Source organism: Haemorhous mexicanus, chromosome 3 (genome assembly GCF_027477595.1).
Source record: "Haemorhous mexicanus isolate bHaeMex1 chromosome 3, bHaeMex1.pri, whole genome shotgun sequence".
NCBI lineage: Eukaryota > Metazoa > Chordata > Aves > Passeriformes > Fringillidae > Haemorhous > Haemorhous mexicanus.
This window is the reverse complement of record NC_082343.1, coordinates 100,994,885-101,016,007: the sequence shown is the minus strand read 5'-3', so window position 1 is coordinate 101,016,007 and position 21,123 is coordinate 100,994,885. Positions and strand designations below refer to the sequence as shown.

Below are 21,123 nucleotides of genomic sequence, written 5' to 3'. Positions count from 1 at the left end.
CGTCCTGCCTAATCCTGCTGGCTCAGCTCCAGCCACTGCCACTGATTTACACTCACTCAGCTTCTGATCCAGCAGGCCAAAAGCTGATTTTCAGAGAAAAAATGCCAGAGAGGAGCTAGAGGGTTTGCAGTGTAGCAAGCAGCATCCAGAGGGAAGAGGCTTCTCTGATTAAATTAAAAAAAAAAAATAGCAAGGAAGAGTGATTTCTTTGGGAGACAATTTGTGGCACAGTTTTCTGATACCAAACTACACGAGGCAAGTCAGATGTCAGACAACCTGCTGCAGATTTAATGAGGCTAATTGGGGTAGCTGAAACTTCAGTAATACTGCAGAAAAGAGGCAGCTTGTGATGGTCATTTAATCTGGAAATAGCTTTAAAAACTGGACTATGTGTCCCTGAGGACAGTCTCTGCCAGACTAACCTTCTGGACTCTGCAGCTCTCTGTGAAATGGCACTATTCTTTTACTTCAAACTTATAAGAGGAAGGCGGGCAGGACAGGCCTGGAGGCAAATGCTTTACAAGGAAAGATGCAGAGAAGGCAGGAGAGTTGTGTGAGCAACTCTACTTTTTACTTTAAGTTCAAAATTTTAAACACTTCATTATTTCACTGTGGTTTTTCATTTAGCAACTCTCCTTATGTAACAGAGTCATTTCAGTTATTGTCAAGACTTATTTTTAAGTAAACTTTCTTCCAGTGAAAAAAGGAGAAACTTTCAAAATCACTTCTAGCTAGGCACAGACACAGAGTCTATCCACTTTTAACACCAGTACCTACAACTGTGTAATTCTCTGCCATCCAAGCCACTTAGATAAATACATTGACACTGTGCAGTTCAGTGTGTACAGAAGAGACCCCTTGGCACGCTAATAACAAATAAAGTGGAGTGGCATTAAACATGTCACTTCTACCAGTGCTGGGTGAGTGACACCCGTACACATTTCTTTTCACACATTACTAGCCCTTCTTCTCTCTCCAAAAGATGGCTTCATAACTTTGCAAAGTGTAAAGAAAGCATTAGGAAAATTAAAATAAAGTGGACTGTGGAATAAATATTGTGTAGAAGACTAGATTTTAAACATCAGATTAATACAAAAGCGTTGTTGTTTCATGTGAATAGGCAACTAAATACGGTGATGCAATGAATGAACAAATGTAGATACTGGATTTTTTTTCTGCACTCGCACTCCTACCTCACCATATATGTAACGTGATACAATAAAAGCTTTCATTTCGTATACAATGACAGAGCTTAAATAAGCAGGCCAGTGTCTTCTTATAGACAACTCTCATGAAGATAAAGTTTGAAAACAGATACACAGAGCTTTTCTTGAAGAAATAAAAAAAAAAAACGAAGGTTTGGGGAAAAAGCTGTGAGAGCTGATTTTTCATTTTCTGAGTAAAATAAATGAAAATTTCTCTCGGATATAAACTTAGCAGGTGTTTTTTTCCATAGATATGGATTTCATCTAGGAACAGGCAAAAAGAAATTACTCATTGGCCTAGTTACAGAACTAGTAGTAGAGATGAACCTTTGTAGCGAGGAGGAGCAAATCTGGTGTTGCAGTGCTCAGAAACTGTCAGAGCTCTTTACTGAGGCAGGAGTCACCCTGAAGAGTTGGGTGATGGGCAATTCTCTATTCTCTACAGGCAGTGGTAGAGTAACCTACACAAAACAAAACTCTAGATTGTCTAGGAAAGTGCTCCCGAGTGCCAAAAGAGGGTGTAAACAAAACCTCCTATCCACCATTCTGGGAATACTCTGAAGCTTGTGGGATCATCAGTGAAGAGGAGACACATGATCCAACCACTCAAATCACAACAGCAGACTTCATACACAAGTTAGTACAAGGGCTGGCCCAGTGAAATGATGAGATATCATGTGTGGGACTCATGGCAGTGAAACCAGCAACTAAAGAAGATCGGATTCAAATTTTACTCATATCTATATAAATAATGCACAGCAAGTCAGTTCAGAGCAGAAATATCTGAACAGGTTAGAATTTCTATTGGTGTCCTGCTTAAAGCCTTTTGACATGCTGGTTTTGAAGACATGGTAATCCAGACAAATAGATAGTCCCCTCAACAGGGCTATGAAATGCTACTTAGTGTTGTACAAACCTACAGAGCAAGCCCAACACTGCCAAAAATGTCTCAGATTTGCTGCTGGACCACAGTGCTTGAGTACTGTGAGCATGCAGGCTATGAGGTGCAAATGGGTAGAGAGGAGTGTGTGCTCAGCCATTGCACTGAAAATCCACAGGACCTTTCAACAAGAGTAAGATATGGCAGGTTATGAAGTCCTGGCTGCAATTCCTCAAGATTTATCCAGCATTCATCTCTGGGGGGGAAACAGGCACTTGGCAAGAAAAAAGGAAAAAAAGAAAGCACTCAAGCACTCAAGCAATAATCTTACTTCTCTAGCCAGCAGGTCAGTCAAATTTAATGGAGTTTTTCTTAAGTGAAGAGGCATCAAGCATTTGAGTATTTTATGGTTTTAACATAGTAAAGGTGACTTTTAAAGATCCATAAAAGGAGAGAGAGTGGTGTTTGAGAAATTCCATGCTAACCTCTCTTGCAAACAAGTTGCCTGTGCCTTGGCCCTCCAGTGGTGCCTCTGCCTGGGTGGTGGGGATGTGACTCTGTCCCTGACTGCAGTAGGTGGAGTGCAGGGATGCTGGAGCACAGAGCCTGTGAACCTGGCCTGGAGGGGTGCCCACAGGGAGGAAGGGATGACCCAGATCTTATCATCTTCAGCTTTAAGTTGCTTTTCCTGACTTCTGGGTGGAGTGCTATTTATATTTCACAACTGTGTACACTACTCTCCATTTCACACCCTGTTATCCCTGGGGAGGGGGGAGGAGCCACAGGCCTTGGTGGAAGCAGCTTGTGGCAGCTCTGGGTCAGGACTTCATAAAAAAGATAAGAACATAATAACTCCAGGAGCTACCTTTGCTCTCCCTGGGAAAGAGGCATATGTTTATAAGCAATTTTCTCTTCCTGAGTTCATTTCTTAAAAATAAGTGTCAGAACCATGAAATTTCTTGTTTAATTCTGACTATGTGACATAGCACATAAAAATGCAGAGGTTTTAAAACAATGCACTTTGTTTGCACACTTCAGTTAACTGATATTTATCCTGTCCAAAAATCTCATTTTGCAACCTCTTTCCACAGTGTTTAACTTTGATATAAATATGTGCAGTCCTCATGTTAGTTTTTTTCCCCTTAACCAGAAGCAGTTGTGTGGAACATAAATTGATTTTTGAAAGACATAATATAACATTATGAGCTATTATACAATAAGAGAATTGGCTTGTGTCTCCTGCCTTATGTTCTTTAGATTGGGACCATCTTACTGCATCAGCGGGTCTATCCCACTGTGTGACCTGCATTGCTGTAATCATACCTTGGAGTAAAAGCTCATACCTTACAGTAAAAGCTGATGCCATCGTGAAATTCCCTTTTATACTTGTGTTTTGAGACTTGCTGAAATGATGCAATGTCCTCATCTGAAGTGTATTACCTCAGTGTGTCTGTGAATCAGCATCATTAGATCTGCATGAGTTCATCCTTAAAAAGGATTAAGAAGTGTTCCCACTTCTGGGATGGGGGACAAACAGTGTTAATAGCAATCTCAATTAATTTAGGGTTTATGACTTTCCTGTCCTTGTTCTGCTTTTCCTTTTACTTAAGGTATTTACTATTTGAGAGTAAAACTGGCCCATAAGGATGGACAGAAATTTTTTCGTGTCCACTGCTGTTTTTCTGCAAGAAATTCTTCAAAGTTCTCTATGTGTGTATGTATACACTCTATGTAGAGTGTATACATACACACATACATACACACACACACACACACACACATATATCTCTATCTCTCTCTCTCTCTCTCTCTCTCTCTCTCTCTATATATATATATATATATATTTATGTATATTCCCCCAATCATTTTTTATCAAAACTGATTAAATTGATTTACCTGTGCCTGTTGTCTGAATGTGAATGATATGACTTCTGTGGATAGTAGTTTACTGAAAGGACAGCAAAAGAAAAAATAGGCAGCACTGCTACGCAAGTGCTACCAATAATTCTAGTTAAATGTATGCTTAAGCTTATAGTGAAGCAAGATTTTGTTGTGTTTAATACAAATAGTTTAATTTATAATTGGTTTTTTTTTTTTTCTGTTAGAGAAAACTAATGTAATTCAGTTTCAAGTACAAATTACATTTTGTCTTATTTCTCTGTAGAATTTTGAGGCTTTATTAATTAATATAGCTCTTCCTGGAAAGAAAGAATTGTAACTTTTCAGTTTTATAGATCTCCTTTGAAAATATCTCCATGTTTACTGGTCTTTGCACTTGCCTCAGCATCCGAGAACATGAAACCAAAAAAAGAAGTTGTGTGTTCTTCTGTGGTGAATGTCATGTGATATTTAGAAAGGCTTTCTTTGTGAATGATAGGTTGAAACAAATTTTATGCCCACATTTGAATTCACCCTTACTGGTCACTGCTGATTCCTTTCCTTCAGGAAAGGAAGTGTGTGTTATTCTTTATGTGAGCTCTAAAAGCTTGTGCCAATGTGAATCATATAAATAACTCTACACTCTTCTCTCATACTGACCAAGATAACAAGATACAATTTGCCCCTTGAAGCATTTTGATGGTATTTGTTTCCTCTGACTAACATTTTTTTCCTCACACTCTTTTACTTCTATTGCTGGTTGGAGTTTTGACTTTCAAAAGTTTTAGAGCTCCAGAATTTTTCTGAAAATTAGAATTTTTGAAAAGCATTGCTACTATTGCCAATTTTTTCAGTCAATTGAGAAAATAATCTAATATAACATTATTTTGTCAGAAATCATATGACAGTGTTATACCATCAATACCTGTGCATCAGCCAGAATGTAAAGAGCTAGACATGGTCATCAATATCACTCAGTTTCAAATCTGGATTTCCCATAAACAGTGGCATTACTGTACATTTAATCTATTTTGAAATAATTTAAAAGACTAAAAAAATCAAAGAAAAAAAGGCTTCTGGCAATATATCTAGTCATATATTTTGATTCAAATGGAGTTTTTCTGAAAATCAAGTTATACCTGAACAAATTGGGTATCTCAACATTTGCTGTTTGACATTATCACATTTAATTTCATTCACATTAATGTGAGACTGAGAATGTCACTTGTCTGGACTGGCTGATACTGTAGTGGATGGAAATCCAATGAAACTGCTTGTAGAAGCTGTTCAGGAAGCAAAAACTGCACTTGCAGTGAGTATGAAACACCATAGATACTGAATATGTTTATACATGCATACAGTGATATGCTTATCAATACGGAGTTTTGTATCAGTTCTGCTACCATTCATGATTTTTTTTTTTCTTGCTAAAGAATAAAAAATAAATAAGAAAAATGTAACCATGCCAGTGAGAAAGTTTATTGTACAAGGTATGCATTTCTTACGAGTGGGTTTGCATGTACATGGAAAATGAAGAAAAGATATGAAAACGATACGTGCATTAACTATATTACCCTGCTCCTCCAAAAACAGAGATCAAGCTGCAAATGCTGTATGAATACAACCTTCTAGGATCACCAATACTTTATTTTGCCTCTATTTATATCTGTAAGTCACTTCTCTGTCATATTAAGATGTGATCTCCTTGGGGCAGAGGTCATCTTTTTGCCCTATATTTGAATAGAGGTGTGCTCTGTGATAAGATCTCTGTGCACTGCTACATAAAAATAGTAATGTTACCAGGCACTTTGAAGCTGACAAGATCAAAAATGGCATTATGAATGCTCAAGATTTCTTGGCAAGGAATGGTTATTGATTCAGGCTCAGACAACCATGCCCCAGCTCTTTAGCGTTTTATCTGGGAACTACCACAGCAAGAACAGCTTTCAAGAACCACCTCTTTAGAAGAAAGGAGAATCTGATGCTAAGAGATCTTTCAAAAAGTCTGAGGGACAGATACTGAAACCTTCAGTGCTGTTGAACAGTACTGGATTTTACATCTGATCTCATTTCTTCTGTTGGAAATGAGATCTCGCTGTTGGCAGCTTTCCTGACTGGTGAACTCTTCTGGAAAGAGAAGTGGAACAGGGTCCTGATCCACAGGGGCTGTCAGTGCCATTGTGAGCATCCCTTCCCCTCTAAGACACTAGAGAACACGATAACCTGCTTTCTTACTGACCATACAGCAAACCCAGGCAACTGGGAAAGAAAAAAGGCCTTTAAATTTCTAGGGAAAGTGAGGAATTTGTTTTAAAACATAACAGTACAAAAAGCTATTAAAAGGCACAAGTTTGTTTATATACTTTTCCCTTGTAATAGTGCAGTTATCAGCCCATCAGCTGAATAAACCAAAGGAAGCTTCTCTATGAGTTTTCATTAACACAAGGCTTTTTACTCTTACTTTAAGAAGCTATATTATTCATTTCAGGACCTTACTAAATCAGGTATTTAAACTTGGTCATGCTATATAAACATGATATGAGAAAAAGTAATTGCTTATTATAACATAGTCTAGCTAAAATTAGACACTGATCCTTCAGTATCTATTTAGCATAGGCCATTAATTTTTAAGAACTGTTTTCAAGTTGATGTTAAATGGTAATAAAGTAAAATGTCATTTCCAGACAAGTATTACAAATGTAAGGCCATATATTTAATACTTTTAATTTGTCATTTTCTGGATTTAAATATTACATGGATTCTGTGAGGATCCCAAAAACAAATGCTGTATTGCTGCTTTAATTTAAAAAAAACCCCAAAGCATGATAACTAGAGTTCTCACCCAAGTAAATCAGAAAGGCACAAGAGATAAGGTGTGTTTGCAAAAATTCTTTCTGAGGAAAAATGTTAATTAATTGAAGACAAATTTCCTCTAGGAATTTGACAGGTTTTGATAGTCGTTTTATTTGGAAAGACTGTTTAAAAGTGATGGCAGGGTACAATAGTCATCAGTTGGAATATACATCTGGCAAGTGAGAAAGGATCATAGGAACAAGCTGAACTCAAAAATGGATAAATTACCACAGGTACTGTCCAGACTTATTTATTTAAAGGGATTTGTTTCTAACTGCAAAATCCTTGCCTCCTTCCCTTCAGTAGTCAGCTACCATTAGAAAATAGTTGTAGGTAGAGTAGGCAATTGCCTGGTTGTGGAAAATGTCACAGCTTCCTCTGCAAAATGCAAACAAAACCCCCGTTGAAGCTATGTTCAGGGACTGTCAGAAGGTGTATTCACCCTGAAAAAATATCTGGGTTAATTTCAACTTACACAACTGAACTGACTGAACAAAGAAACATCAAACTGCAACATCCCCACAGCAGTGGTTTTTTCCCCCCAAGAAATCTGTGCTGTCAAATTGGAATTCATAGACAGACAGAAAGTAGCCTCATGATAATGGTGGATAAGAGATATAACATGCTAGGAAAATGGCCATGTAGCCAGGAAGAGCTTAAAACACCTAAGGACAGAGGAATTGTAAGTGTCCAAGGAAAATCTCTTTATCTTGTGTGAAATCTTTTAAAATACCTTTCTACTAGTATATCTCTCTCACTCTCACTCGTTCCAAGGCTGTGAGGAGTCCTCCTAAGGGCTTGCCTTTTTCCTGGTGCTAGAGTCCACAGTAGGAAAAGACTCAGGTATGTGCTTTTACCCTGGGCTGTTCTGAGACCATTGCAGCAGAATTCCCTATTTGTGTGGCAACTTGCAGCCATGCTGCATTCTGGTGGATCCCTGTATTGCTGCAGCTGGGGTTCCAGGTAGGTGGGACATGCTGAACAGGGGACCTTTCCTGACAGACAGGCATGAATGCTCTGCAACAATCCATGGACTTTAGCTCTTCAGAATGGAAAGACCATCCATCTGCCTAATGCCTGGCTGTGAGTTATTCTGAAAGTTGCAGAAGGTATGGCAATCAAAAGTGGACAATGGTCTACTGTTAACAAACAGACAAATAGGAATTGCACATTTAACTCAGAAAAAAACATATAGCCCTTCTTCCTTGTATGCTTCTCTCAAAAAGCACTGATATTTTTCCAGTGTCCCATTGCCTGAAACAAACCCCTCCAAAGCCAAACAGAAAAACAAGCAGAAAGAAGTCTGTACAGATGCTAGTCTTGGTATTGAAGAAACTATCTAAATAGTCTTATTTTCCATGTTCAGTCAGAAAGAAGAAACTTTTTCTGCAGCCTGTTTCCTTCTCAATACCTAATCAATTGGTAAAAAGGGCTGAAAACAGTCAAAAGGATCACTTTGCCAGTCTCCTCAGGGGATAATGAATGTTCAAGTACTTCACCCTCCATGACGGAAGCTGTGATAGAAGAGAGAGTTGTTCCATGGCGCTTTTGTGCCTTGGCTGCCTTCTCTTTCCCTCTGCTCTGCTCCATCCTCCTGTGTGTTTGCTGCAGTTTCATCAGCAGCTTAAGCAGTGGAGAGCTTGGCAGGCTGCAGGAAGAGAGCTGAGCTCCCCCACCAGCACCACTTTCCACGGTCACAAGTTCACGAGCATTGCTGGAGTTTCAGACTTAGAACCAAATGTCTGTGGGACTTTAAAACAATTTCCCTGTCTGACTCTGCAGGCTGCTCCCACTCATTGATTTATGCCTGTGATGCTTGGAGCTGTGGCATAAATCTGGTTATGTAATAGAAACTTGATAACAGAGAAAGTCAATACAGGAGGGCAACAGAGCTGAAATTACACACTGGCACTACTTTTATTAACCCATTCTTAGTTCACCTAAACTACTTCTCAGAGACAACTTGTCTGTGTTTAAGAAAAGGGCTTTCTTGATACTTACAGCAATACCAGATTGACAGTTCTTCCCTCTGTCTTGCTGGACCAAAGCAGAATAATTTTCTAGAAACATAGTCCTTTTGCAAGAAAAAGCTTTTTTATATATTTTATTCAGTTAATTATATAATGAAAAATGTTAATTTATTTCACATCAGGTAGAATTTCTTTATAAACAAATTGTCTAGACAAACCTAGATATTCCATATTTCAGAGTGTTTCCAGCTTGAACAGGTTTTTCGAGGAAAGCTTCTTTACCAGACTGCTTGTTTGTTTGATTGATTTTTGTGGCACTTGATTAATTTCTTAGCCACAGTTTCACAGCTGAGCCGCAGGATCTGTGAAAGCAGGAGGCTTGGCAGGTCCACAGAAGAACTTCTGACTGCTACAGTCTGCATCATTCCTCATTTTAAGCGATAAAGAAACATTAAGGTTGCAGTCTTTCATTCATACATGAAACTTCCCCTTTATGTTCCCATAATCTGATTCCTGCTGTTATTAGAAACCCCGTTGTTATTAGAAACTCATTTATCACAGATCTTTTTATTCATGGCTTCATTATTTGAAGTCCTGATGGTGATACAATTTCAGTTTTTCTTTTTCTTTGACAGAAGCTAGGGGATTTGCATATTTGATATGTGGGATTTAAGAAGAAACATGGAGATGAATATGAATAAAATCATTATCTGTTCTTCAAGGTGAGCTTTGCTTCTCATGAATATAAGTAAATGGTATTTGATTTTAAATGCATATGTTCTTTATAAAATTCTGGTAATAACATGTTCCTTCTGTTACTCAACATGAGATGACCTGAATCATCAATAACTGAAATATATGTGAAAAACATTAACAGAGTTGATATAAAACAATATTTCATTAGGGTCCCAAGAGCAGTATTAGGAAATATGAAGCTAAGACTGTTACGAAAACTTGTCTGGAAATGATTACTCGAAGACTGGAAGAAGGCTAAAAATCCCCCTTCGTCCAGGTGCTCCTGAAGTTGCTTAGCAACTGTGTCCTTAATCATGTTCTCCAAAAAGGGAGGTTTGACAGAGGGTAGTAATTAGATGGTTTCTTGAGGAGGGTCAAGACCTCAGCATACTGTAGGCAGGATGTCATTTTGCCCTTCAAATGGAGGTGTTAATGAAATGTCCATCCACTGGGAAAGTGCTTCCTCACTGACTTTCATGAGCCCTGTGGTTTCCTCACTGGGGCTCTTCATCTGCTCCTGGGACAAGGCACTGCCCAAATCAGCCCTGGATGTGCTCACAACCTCTTGTTCTGACATCCCTGGTTGATGGCTGACAGCTTCAGATAGAAATGATTTTGCCAATCAAAAATATGACGACAAATTCACTAATTTCCTGTGGCACAGACAAGGAGCTGATAGGGAACTCAAATATCCTGATTAAATTTTCCAAGCAGCTTTTAGCTGTATGCATCACAAATGCAAATAACTGTTCAGACAGAAATTTGGAGTAAAAGAATTATAGTAAAATACATCATGAAATGTGATTATTAGGGGGTGGAGGGTGTTAACACTTTGGGAAAGAGTTTCCTATCATCACAAGAAATTCAGAACTGTAATTTTACTCATGAATATACAAATAAAATCTTGGTTCCCATGGATATAAAAAAATGAAGTCCTCTTCAGTAGTTGAAGACTGAGGGAAAGGTGACACTGAGTTCCTTAGTCTTATCTGTCACCCTTGGCACTGAATCATCATTCTCATTCAGCAACAGTTCAACACATTCCTTATTCAGTCTTTTACTAGTAATGCACAGGCTCTTCTTTTTGTGTACCTATGAAGTCTCCAGTCCAGCTGAGCTCTGGCATTTCTGGTACCTTCCTACACGTGCAGGCAACATTACTGAATTCCTCTTAGGCGCTGTCTCCTTCCTTCTGCCTCTTTCTTTTTTGCACCACTTCTCACTAGATATGGACACATCTCCTTCTCAGTCCAGAAAGGCACACCAAGTTCATCTGACTAGGTTAATTTTATCAATGCACCATGTATCTGCTCATTAATGAGTCTTTTAAAAACTATATTTGTTGTTAGCTGTGAGTGCTATTCTGTATTCCTTTATCCCTTTTTTCCCCCTGTTGTTTAAAAACCTGACTTACTTTGTAACAGGGAACTTTTTTTTTCCACTTCTGCTTAAGACAGCACAAAATTTTAAAAAATTTATTTATTTATTTATTTATTTATTACAAAGTAACATTTCTTTTTGAGTCACTTGCAATATATTAGAGGTTTTCCTTCCTTGAGTTTAAATGCACTACAGACAGCTCTTTTTTACATGTGCTGGAAGGGCTTTCAGAATGTTGCACAATATAACTGATTTATCTTGACTTTCTCTCCTCTAATTTATTTGAGTCCTTAAACTTCCTTATCTTTCTCATGCTTCATCTTCATGTTCTTCATCCCTCAGTGTCCATCTTCAGTTTTTCATTTCAATTAGAGAAATACCTATATGTAAAATACTTATGTGGTCTAGATGAGAAATGTATTTTTACCTTGTGCAGCATTTTAGTAGAAACTAGAATATTTGTAACACCGTGCTAAGGAATGACCAAATTTGACAAAACTGAACTAAAACGTGTTTTTCAAAGTCATATCTGCTTGCGCTTTTTAAACTTAGCACATGTGTTTATGCTGGCTGATCCTACATAGAAAAAAATAAAAATAACCAATACATATAAACCCATAATTGTTTACTGCAAAACACCCCTCATGTTTAAATGATTTCTCACTTTTCCAAGTCAATGACTGATCTTATTTCCAATGCCTGTAAAACTGAAAGATCCAATACAGACTTGCATGATGCTCTTCATTATCATTATTTTTAATATAACTACTCATTCCAGATTGTAAAGCCCCTTGAAGAAGATAACAATTCTGCTTTTTTTGAGGAGAAATGTTGTTTTGTAGCAAAGTCAGAATCTATAAATAGAGCTCCAAGGAGTCTGTCTTGCAGTACAGTCAAAAACCTTGGATGTTGTTTTGGAAGGGTGCTTCCATGACCTTAATCAGAACCACAATTCTCTAAACTTATGAAGGGAATGTTTCAATGGAGGGTTTCAATGCTTTTTGTGATTTAGGATGTAATTGTTTACATTAAATTAAAAAGTCCTCTATGTGCATTGGTGTATCACTGCACAGTACTAGCTTATTTGATGTGTACAATTAAAGGTAATCAAAATGCCAGTTCAATTAATCAAGAGAGGAAATAATATGCATTCTAATCAGAGTTCTCTACAGAAAATGTTTGTTGTTGTTTCTGCTGTTATTCAGGATATTTTGGATGGAGGTTGATTTAGTAGTATTGTAGAGTAAGACTTTTTGTTGTTAAAGTAAAAATTATTCCATATCCCCTTCCCTTTTTTTTTTTTTCCTTTTTGTTGTATTTCCTGCTACCTGAAAGTGGTCTATTGATTTATTTGGAACATTTGAAAAAAATAAATTCATTTTTTCCTAGGAAAGCACAAAGCTTATGACAGAATCTTGAAATTTGAAACTGAGGAAAGCCAGAACAGTAGAGCAAACAACACTCAGAATGTTTTATCCACTCACTAATAATTAAGAAAATATTCAAAAAAATCAAATAACCAGCTATCTCAAACAATTTATTTTTTGTCCTTTTAAGTGCAATGCAAAGATTGCAATTGTAGGTTGTGGCTGAGAGGTTTACACACCTGGGTGTAAGAATTTACGGGTAGTTAAGAGAAAAATAAGTAGGGAAAATTACATTTATCATCTACTCAACCTCATCAGAAAAAATACAGACAGATATTTTCCTGTGCATCTTTCCTTCTGCTAATGCCCCCCTTAAAATGGCCAATAGTATAATTTTTCCTAGGACTTAATGGTATTTCCAGTGCCTGCTGGAGACAGGAGTTTCCTATGAATGACTACAGTCTTTAACAGATCTCAGGCTGTTTACAGACTGCATTGTAGGGGGGTTTCTGTCTATTCCTCAGGGAAAGTAGTTAGATGAGTCTGATATTTTTGTATTTAAAGTTTGTGCATTAAATCATGTACCACTGCACCAGTAACACCAGTAACCCATCACCACAAATGCTCACATGGATAAGGACCATTTGTTCAGTCAGACAGTCAGTCAGTCAGACCGTCAGTCAGTCAGTCATTCAGACAGACAGACAGTCAGACAGTCAGTCAGTCAGTCAGTCAGTCATTCCTGTCAGTGAAGGTGTGACACTCAAAAATGTCAATGTGGGCTTTCCATTTTAAACTTCAGCATTTCCAAGGTGCTTAACGTGCATGAGCTCGCCCACTGCAGTTCTCACCCCACAGAACTTGGGCTCTCTTCATGCCTGTGAGAGGAAGATGAGGTGAGGATTTTGGCTCATTTCTGGAGGTGTCTTTCTCTACATTGACTGAAGGCCTGAGAATCTCTAAAATAGGTGCCCTGGTCTGCCTTGTTGACATTACTAATTCATTAGAGTATTTAATTTAACTTTTTACCACTAAAAATACAGGCTTGAACCTCCTAGTCTTAGAAACTGTTTCTTGGACTTGGATTATTCCTAAAGAATTTAGGAACTAGTACTTAGTACACTACAGCCACATTGGTTTTCCTCACTACGATCATCAGTAGGAAGAGCTATCAGCTTCAGGAGGTAGTCTTTTGTTTTAATAATCTAATCAAGACATACACAAAACTGTGCTACAAATGGCTAAAAATGTCAAATCTACTTTTTATTATCCTTGCTTTCCAAAGTATGAGGTACATGTCATCAGTTGTGTTAATAATTGTAAGGAATTTTGTTGGGTAAAATATTTACCAGTAATTAATAATAGATAATAATTTTGATTATGAATACAATAATAATTTCCAACACAGAATTAATTCTCATGAAATAATGGAAATATTGTAATTACACACTTACATTGGAATACATTTTATAATGACTATCTATGAAACTTCAAAAGTCTTATATTTTCCATTCCACTATTATTCTGCTTCACTTATGGAGAAGCAGTATATTCCAATTATCTGATAATTATCACTCTTACCCAGAAAATTGTATATTGGAACATATATTCTTTATATTTTATTCAAAGTTAACACTATCAAAAACTGTTCCTTTCCTTTATTTGAGAGTTATTTTTGTGATCCAAGTTGCTTTGTGGTATCCTGGAGTCCAAATTACTGGTGGATCAGTTGTTCCTTATTAAATTAAATTAATACAAAGGTTGATTACTAAGATAAGGAGTTTATCGTTTAGAGAGAATATGTATATGATCAGACAGTCCTAACTGGATGACCATCAAATGCATAATGTTGTCTGCCCTCTTGTGACTTTTCATGCATCCAGAGGCTTTTTCAAAGTAACATTTAACAGCATGATTAACTTTATATGTACCTGCAATCCAGTGAAGTTAATGAAATCAAATATGGATGGAAATCCACTGTATTCAAGCACACAAAACTCAATGCAATGGCTAAGGTATTTACAGCTGATTTACTGGAATAAGTGCAATGGATCCAAAGTGCAAAAGCAGCTAAACAGAGAAAGCAAAAAAAGAGAAATAACCGAAGACAGGGAAATGTTGCAGACATAATGAAAAGGAAAAAAAAAAAAACAATGCACATTGTGTTCACCTCTTTAAACTTCCTTAGCTCTTAATAACAGAACTATGTGCTCCACACCATCTGCCAGCTGTGAAGAGAAAGAAAATCACACATACAGGTACTGTAAAATACAATCTAATTAGTGTACTAAAGCTTAATATATTTGAGAAATTTTTTTTGGTAAATATAAAAACAATTATAATGGGACAAATCTATTCCCGTGACAATATAATGAAGAGGCTTATGCTTCTGTAATGAAATGTTTCATTATTCTGCATCATGCCTTACTGAATATATTATATAGTCTCATGTACAGCAATTAAAATGGTAATATACAGGAGCAGACACACAGAATCTGAATCACTAGAGAGCAGTGAGCAGACTACTGAGATTTATAAACTTTTTCATGGAACCTTCACTCTGAGATGTGGCTTGCTCAACATTTGTGGCTTTAGATAGCTCTCTTCAACAACAAGCAGTAAAACCTTTGCAATATATCCAATAGTAATGTTTTCTTCAAATTAAGGAAAGAAGATGTGTAGCAAATCCCTTTAATGCATAAGAAAACACATTATTTTTCCAGCACTTAGGCCATGCACCCCAAAGGCTTGTGGACAGACCTACAAATCCACATCAAAGAAGCAGCAGGGATGTAGAACAGCCATGGAAAGCAGTAAATTTTCTTGCATTACTTGCAAGCATCAGTTTCTTACTCCTGGCCATTCAGGAATTATGAGAGACCCTGTGGGAGCCAGCCAACAGAGGCCTCAAGGAGGAGGGCTCTGTCTGAGCAGGTTTCAGTCTCCATGACGAGAATCACCATTCACACATTGTTTTAAGAGATCAGCATGAGATCACAAAGGATCCCCTTTTTGTGTGGGGGTCCAGTGCAGTTTTTTTATACTTTTGAGAAGGTAGCTTTTCCCTGAACATTTGTGTAATATTTAAGTTCAGTTCTTTAAGAGTGGCAAACCTCTACAATTACTGTAAAGAAGGAGTTACTCTTAGCCCTTTGATTTAGATGCAATGTACCCTTGATGTCAATTAAAAGATAGTGACTATCACGTAGCTTGGATCTGGAGCCGAGGACCATTTGGACTTGATTGTCGTAGAGATTCTTCCAGCCTAAATGATGCTATGAATAAGCAAGGAGGACCACAGGTCTGGTGCCCAGTGGTGAGGTATTTGTCCAGTACTAGGTGTGCCTTGGCTTCACTTGAGTCACATGAGTGTTTCTGTTTTCTTTGCAAGGAATATATATGAATACTCCAAGGACTCATAACCAGAAATATACTCCAGAGTACCATATTGTGAAATCTACATTAGGGACATGCTGTAAAACCAGTAACAAGCAGCTCTAGATGAGAGCTTTTCCAGTGGAGAATTGCTGGATCCCAAGAGAAGACCCACAAACCAGTTTCCTGGAGCTGATTTTTAATAACCGCTTCAGGAACAGATCAAATTGCCTTTACAACTATTACTGTAAATTTTTTGGATTTGGAACTAAGTTGTAAAATGTAGACAATTTTGGCAGTCCTGTCGTGATGAGGGAACTACATTTCCAGTATTGCTGTACCTGACCTAGGACTCTGAAGTCTGTGGGCTGGATGGTCTCCTGTGGGCTGTGCTCCCTTGGTGCCAAGGGCCAGAGCAGTCTATCAGCTGACATCACGGAGCATACTGCTTCTGTTGGAGCACTTGCTTTGGAATTTAGTCCTGTCTGCATGAGGCATCACAGTTACACAGCAGCAGAAAACACACTGTATTTTAACCACTGTATTTTAACCAGCTGCTCATGCAAGAGGAAGAATACCAGGTCTCTTTGCACAATGCACTGCATGAGCAGCCTTCTGATTACTCCAAAAGCAACAAAGGGCACTGTAGATTATAAACCATACTGCATACTTTATGGCCCTAGTGACTAATATGAGACTGAAGCCACTGAAAGAATAAATGAAACACATTCATACCTATAATTAAAATAAAACATTACCATTGGTTTTTTATAAGCCCAGCGTTTGTGAGCTCAACTGTAGTTCTCCTGACAGCCTCCTCTGAGGTACACCATGTGGTCACGTCTCCTTGTTCTTGTTGGTGCATAACATGCTTTACTGTAGTTTGCTCTTCTTTTACTTTCCTTTTTTAAGAAACCCAAACACATATATTTGAAAATCAGTACATTCTTGACGTCCTGTTAAAGGGAATATCTAGGACAGTATTTGAGAGTGATAGAAACATTTTAGTTGTTCTTGTCCACTGTACTTTCCAGCTGCCCCAGAACAAACCAGATTTCCCACCAATTATGTAGCCTTGCTACTAACCACAGCAAATAATTTTCTGGGAAAAATTAAAATTTTGTTCCAAATTGAACTAGTTTTTTTAAAGGTTTTACATATTCCTTATTATTAAATTTTGTGGAAACTTCTTTATAACTACTTGCAAATACAAACTATCAATGATTCGATTTATTTGCTGAGAAATGATTTTAGTGTGCTACTTGACATTAAAAACATTCCCATGAGAACTCTAGGGGATAGAGGCAGGGAGAGAAAAAAGTGTAATAAAAGTATATAAAGAGGGGTCATTTTCCCATTCCCAAACTGGGCAATGATGAATAAACAGCTGGGAGTGTCTAACAGCACTGCCAGCCACAGGGTGACAGGACAGGGATAGGGACATGAAAATAGGAATAAGAAACATAGGGGATTGGAATGTCTTGGATGAGAAGTGTCTGGGAAGGACTAGTCAGAGATCACACAATGCTGGTGGGAAGACAAAGGTATTGAAAGAGAAATAGTGGTACTTGGAAAAGACAGGTCTGGAACACCATGGACATTTTCCCTCTGTGAAGTGTATGCTGGCAATTCCCTCCTACTGCCAGATCTATTCCCACATCTGCTGTCTTTACACTGCAAACATAACACTGTATAGATTCATAGTCCTGTAGCTTTGCTAAGAGGTCAGTTCTGTTTTAGTTCTGTTTTTTGTAAGCTTTATTTAAACAAGTTTTTAGTTGTTTTTTTTTTTTTTTTCCCCTAAAAGTTAGCAACCTGGTTGCAACAGCAAAAACAAAAAAACCTCCAAAGCTTGCTTCAGGGAAATTATCAGAATGTAGACTTCTGCAGAAGACTTTTGAAATGTGTTACTCTTGAGAACACTATTGAAAAAGTGTCCATTTTACATTCTAAAATGTAAATTCCAAATTCTATAAATTAAAAAAATATATTAGACATTAATATCCATTTTCAGAAAAAAAAACCAATGTTTGATGCTTTGCTGTTGTTCTGTGTCTTGTTGTGTCTGTGGAATTTACCAGAGATTAAGAAGTCAAAGTTGGTTTATTTTCTCAAGATTTGACAACACACAAGCCTTTTGGAAATTGAAGTACAAATATTATATTGAAATACAGCAAGTCCCTGCATGGAAAGGTTAAATTATCTTAGTGTGTTGAAAGTGGGTTAAGTTTATTGGAGTGTGAAAGTTAAAGAAAATGAAACCAGAATAGGCAGGACTCTGAATCTTTCTAAAAATAAACAGGGCTGTAATATACAGCTTGTTTTAGCTTGTGGTGAAGGATAGTGGTTAGGGAGAGTGATCACAAGGCTTTTGTGGAAATGAGGTACACCAGAGTATGTTAGAAAGAAGAGATCCAGAGCATAACAAACCCATTGCTCAGTTTCTCCCACTCCCCTCTAAATGCAACCAGTGCATGAAGTCTCATCTCACTGTCACTGTGGCTTGAATACTTTCCAATCTTTGATATGTTCCAAATTATTATAAATTTGGCTTCCCATAGAAAAGTCAGAGCAATGTAACATGCTTTTGGTGTGAGACTGAAAGCAGACATGGCTACATCCCAGCTGGTGGAAATATGGTAATGAATTTCAAATAAATTTTAAACATTTGTTAAACTCCTCCTGAACAGTTTTACTTGCTACTAGTAAAACATAGATGCCATAACTGAGCATTCACACTGAGGATTTTAATTACCCTGAGAGTGAAAATAGAGTAAAATATTGAAATACTCTGTCTTCTGCTCCACTAGCCTGCTGCCCTTGAAAATTTCAGAGTATACTTTCTGTTTCTCTTCTTTCTTGATTTCTCAATTTATGATGAAAATATACAGTTTCATAGTTATTGAAAGGTGATTTGTACCTGATGATCTATCTCAGAGCTCAAACTCTTAACAAGTGTATTATAAAAACTCATTTTTTTCTATTTTATAAATCTCTCAGCAGATTTCTTTGAAAACCAGTTTTCACCAAATCTGTATCCATATATTTATCCACTACATTTGTCTGTCTTACTGGCTCATGTTAAATACAAAGAAAAAAAAAAAAAAAAAGAGGTGAGGCTCAAACGACAGGAATAGTTTAGCAGAAAAGGGCGCGCTACGCCCGCTCACTATTTAAGAGTGAGCAGGAACTCAAGTCCTTTCACTTCAATAGAATTAAGCTGGTTCCTCCCAAAGGAGGTTTTGCCTGTGCATACAAAGAGCAAGTAGTAATCATAGTAGTTTGTAATTATACTAAGTTTAATTACATATAAAGTATGGGAGCTGAAACATTTGATTTTGACTTGTAGAAATAGAATCAGCATGTCCTATTTTCAGTTGCCGACTTATGTTTTTTGCTTCTTTCCTCAGTGTCCTGAAATGAAGGACACTCCATCCAACATCTATCAGCACAGAATGGAAGATGTAGTAATGCATATTATACTTTTGGAAAGTCAGTAAATTGCACTAGCTGCCAATGAGTGCAGTAAAGATTCTGCTTTTCATTGCTTCCATCTGCTGGTTTCCTTTTGTGTTGAACAGGCAAGACAAGCAGAATCTCATCATGTGGAACTGGTAAAATATTATCTAACAAGAAAGCAGGACTTTCTTATTTTCTGTCATAACCTGCTGTACTTTGTTCATAAATAGCAAAATAAAAAGGTATTTAAACAACATTGTTAGCTGCTGGTATGTAAGTTTACTAAACTTTAGCACGGTATTTTTTTCAGTTTCCCCAAATTTTTTAACTAAGGAATCTTGCACAGGAACAAAATGAATTGGCTTGGTTTTCAAAAGCATGCTTAAAAGGTTTTGCACTCCTTGAGTATAGCCAGCATCTTAAAAAAGAAAAAAATCAAAAAACTTTCATTCAAGACATTAATTAGTTGTTTAGCTTTAGGCATCCAAGTCTTAGAAACTGCAGCTTTTTCTACCAGTTGTAAAAAGTATTTTAGTGAATTTTCAAACATATCAGCATTTCAATGAAATACCACTATTTATTTAACTAATTTGTTAACTGTTAACTGTCCAGAACTATGTGCATAATTTCCTTTTGCATTGCAATGTATATGATTAACCATCTTCACCTTGTTTTTAAAATTTCTTGTGAACTTGCTCTTTAGTGCTAAAAAATCCACTCTTCTGACAGTGTGCAATATCCTCATCATGCAGACATTTGAGTGATAGAGGTATTCTCTTCAGATGAAGCTTATAAAACTTAAATGTCTGAATATAAATTGGATGTGATGCCTATCTGTACACAGACAAGATTTGTTTATTAATGGGCACTCTAGGATGCCTCTCTCCCCCTCCGTTTCTGTTTTAATTTCATAAAGAATAAAATCTCTAAATCATCCACATTTCTTGAAAAAATAATCTTCAGCAAAAAAGATGCAATTTATTTGTCCTACCTATAAATGTTGATAATGCAGATGCCAATATCTGAAGTAGTTGCCTTATCTCCTCTCACACGTAATTTGAGGGAAACATTTTAGGAAAAGAATTCAACTTACCCATCTTAGATGCTTCATTTAACGCAAAAGGAATTATTCTGAATAATTCTGCCTCCTCTTTGTTGTCTCTAGTGAGGTTGTAGGCAACTAGCTCTGATATACACATGTTTTTCAAGCATCTGAGTTTGGATAAGCACATCCTGTTTAGAAGCAAGGTGATACCTGTTAAACCCTCTGTTGTCACCAACAGCGATGACAAATGGAAAAACAACCATGTGTGCCCTTTAAAATGTTTGTGTTTGGAGAAGCTAGAATGGGTCATAGTTACAAATACAAAGAAAGATGATGGGAGTTTTTCAGCAAGTTTTGCTTACACAATTTCAAATCATGCTGCTCTCCCGGCCTGAAAACTTTAATGCAATTTGCCAACCACAAGAGAGCAACAATATTTAGACCTATTACATAATGTAATCAGTTAAGTAATCCAAAGAACTTTTAGGATGTAAAATTTGGATAAAGAGTGGCTTTTAAAATTATTTTATTGAATTTATTAATCACCAATTAATTTTGCAATTTAATTGCAAAGAAGAAAAAAAATTACATTGATTACTATACTGTTACCGCAAACAAAGAAGCACACAAAATGGAAAAGAGTAGTTCTAGAATGAATTTTGGGAAGATGTTACCAAGCCCATCCATACCGCATAGAAAATTCTTCCCACTCTTTCCACAGATATTTCTATTTAATGTAATTATATCCATGATCCTGATCTGTTATTCACCTCAGCCTCATCTGAGCCAGTTGTGTTGCTAGATGGGTCCGAACTAAAAAGACAGATAATAAATCTCAGCGTACAGGTGTAGCAAAAGTCTTTATGCAGGTCTGGTTATCTTTGAACTACCTTGTATTATAAGAACCATATCATGCCTAATTATATGGGGAAAACCTCAGCATTCTCAAGAGTTCACCAGAACTTGCCTCTGTGAT

The 21,123-nt window shown here is 37.0% G+C and overlaps 1 long non-coding RNA gene across 1 annotated transcript; it reads right to left on the bottom strand.

Moving 5' to 3' along the window:
• Nucleotides 1–8,877: 8,877 nt before the first annotated feature.
• On the bottom strand, nt 8,878–20,329 carry LOC132325473 (uncharacterized). Its single transcript, XR_009485949.1, has 4 exons — nt 20,196–20,329; nt 16,402–16,545; nt 14,439–14,496; nt 8,878–13,146 (listed from the first exon to the last, which is right to left on the bottom strand). It is a non-coding gene; the product is annotated as an uncharacterized LOC132325473 (long non-coding RNA).
• Between the last annotated feature and the right edge of the window lie 794 nt (nt 20,330–21,123).